The sequence below is a fragment of the Myzus persicae genome, unplaced genomic scaffold (genome assembly GCF_001856785.1).
Source record: "Myzus persicae strain clone G006 unplaced genomic scaffold, MPER_G0061.0, whole genome shotgun sequence".
In the NCBI taxonomy this organism is placed as follows: domain Eukaryota; kingdom Metazoa; phylum Arthropoda; class Insecta; order Hemiptera; family Aphididae; genus Myzus; species Myzus persicae.
The window spans coordinates 1-3,334 of record NW_019100881.1 but is presented as its reverse complement, the minus strand read 5'-3'; positions in this window follow the sequence as shown (position 1 = coordinate 3,334).

Here is a 3,334-nt window from a genome sequence, read left to right as displayed (position 1 = left end):
TATAATAATTAATAAGTTTGTGTTGTTTACATCTAATATTACATTTTAATTTATAATAGATGATTGGTTTGACAGTTTTTTCATCATACATTATGGCCACTAATTCAAGTGTGTGATTTTCAAATACAACACTCACACACTGAAAAAGGAACCTTGATGTATGACAAAATAGGTAATAATATTAAAAATCTTAAGAAAATACCATTACGAAGATTATAACATACGTATAACTGCATTCAATATTTAATGTCAAAGAAAAATCGTAAAATAAATATTACCTTTACAATAGTATAATTACAAACATGGAAATATTGTGTTTTGATTCAAAAATAAAAATATACATGCACACAATAATATAATGCAATTGTGATGTTTAATATTTGTACACTATGAAAAAACGAGAAGCAAAGTGACGATTTTTTTTATGAAATTCCGTAGGAAATACTAGCGTCATAAGATTTCTAGAAAATGAATAAAGTTAACTGTGTAAGTCCAATTGGAATTTAAAATAGGATATTGAATATCCGAATTGAACTATTAAAGAAAATTGTATTCATATCGTAATATATTTTATAAAATAATATAAATACAAATACGTAACTTAAAAAAAGATATAGTTAAAACTCCTTATAACGGACCTCATATAAGATGGACATTTCATAACAAACGAATATAACTATAGTCCCTTGTACGAAAACTATTTTAAAATAGAAATATCGGTTGATATCAAGGAAAACGTTGTAACGATATTTTACTTTAGTTTGACTCAAATAAATAAATCTATTATTTTTCTTTTTTTATCCTACTTTAAATATTAGAAAAAAACGACCTGTGGATAAAATGATGTATTTAATAACAGGATGGTAGTATTAATTATAATAATATGTTCTATAATATTCGAAATTAATTAATTGCTACTTTTTATTTATAGTTACATATTTCTTGTATAGAAGTGAGTAGAAATAGTAATAATTGGAAATATTTACCTCAGTGTATTTCTTTCTCCATCAGTTTTTGTGTCCCGTATTACTCGAGCATTAGGATCATCTTTTAGTTTGAGCAGTGAATTTGTCTGGTTAAAAACAAAAGTCATTGACGTTGAAAGACATATTCACACTGTGTGGCATTAGTAGAGTGTTAGTGAATTCCAAGAAATGTATCATCTCAGATTGTGGAACAAATAAACATTTTTCTGAAAAAAAGAATTAATTCAAAAATGATACTAAATAATGTACCTAAATGCATTTTGGTATTGAAAAAACTTACATTGTAAAGGGTAGAGAACACAAAAATATCTTTGAATATTTATAATTAATACCATAGAAAACCCTCAGTCTGTTTCCTCAATAACAAACATATTTTCAAAAGGAAACAATTATAGAACAATTTTTTTGAATCTGTTGTTTAAATGATGCATCGTAAGGGTGGCAAAACTATTTGACTGAATATGATTTATATGTAACTAGCCAAATGAGTTTATTGTTTATACCAACCAAATGAGCCATCATTAATGCATCTGCTGATACCTATATATTATATAATATTAAAATATAGACAATACTAAAATGTTTATAATATCTACAATATAATGTGATTTTATATTTATGTTATTATAATAATAAAATATTTCTAATTCTATAATATTATTATAGTATACAATATTAAAAAACAAATTTGGGTTTGAAAAACAATTTATTATGCACTTAAATATTTCATAGGTATTCGTATTATGTCAAATAAAAATACACGATTATAGAACATAATCATAGAACAATTTTTTCAAAGCCTTTGTTTAAATGATGCATCATGAGACTGACAAAACTATCTGACTGAATATGATTTATATGTTACTAGCCAAATGAGTTTCTGCCACTCGAATGAGAAATCATTATTGATGCTGCTGATACCTATATATTATACAATATTAAAATGTATACAAAACCAAAATGTCAATAATATCTAAATTATATAGTTATTTTAAATATATATTTATATTATATGATTTTTAGGACACTACATAACTGTTTTTATATTTTGTAGTTATGTAATAATAAAATGTTTCTTATTCTATAATATTATAATATACAATATTAAAAACAAATTTTGTTTAAATAACAATTTATTAGGAATTTAAATATTGCATGTTCGTATTATGTAAGGTAAAAATACAATCTCCGTGTTTATGAAGTAAAATTGAATAATTTAGCTTTTGCAGTTGGGCAGCTACCAACAATCGGTGTTATAACCGTCCGTCGCAATTTTTAAATGCACTGTCACGTCAAGTTATACCAACAGTCGATGGTAACTTCAGCTGTATTTTATTATTTATTAGTTATTATGATATACGAATGATTTTATAATATTGTATATTAATACATCAGAATTAATTACTAAGTTAAATGTTTATCATGGCAACAATCATAAATAATATGACTTACAATACGAAGTTTATGTTGTGTACATCTAATATTACATTTTAATTTATAATAGACGATTTGTTCGACGGTTTTTTTGATCATACATTATAGGAACTAATTCAACTGTGTGATTTTCAAATACAACACTCACACAGTGAAAAAGTTACCTTGATGTATGACAAAATAGGTAATAATTAGAGCAAGGACTTTCATGCACTAAAAAATCATCAAATATGCATTTAAAAATATGCGCTTACGCATCAAAAAATTAAAAATATGCGGTTAAATATGCCCTTAAAAAAATCAATTTTATTATTATTCTATATAAGTTTTAACTATATTTATATTATTAAATTCATTTGGAATCTGTTTTGAGTGTTGGATTCCATTTCTTCATTTATTCTGCACATAATAAAACAAAAAAGGTATTTACCGACCATTATTATTATTTCAAGATAACATTTATCTTTATCGTCTTTATGAGTTTATAACAATTGTTGACCTTAGTTCATGAAAAAAGGTTCACCGAAGAGCTTGATTTTCGATAAACCATCAAAATATGCACTAAAAACTTTTAGCTTTTGGTCACAACGTTGTGAAAGGTATTGTGTACTTACTCTGCATACGCTTAACTAAAGCATAAAAATAGGTAAATATTAAAACATTTGAAATCAATATCACACAATTATAATTTAACACTTTTCGAAACATACAATTTTTTTGAGAAATAATTACTAAGTTAAATATTTATCATGGTAATAATCATAAATAACTTACTATAATAATTAATAAGTTTGTGTTGTTTACATCTAATATTACATTTTAATTTATAATAAATGATTGGTTTGACAGTTTTTTTCATCATACATTATGGCCACTAATTCAAGTGTGTGATTTTCAAATACAACACTCACACA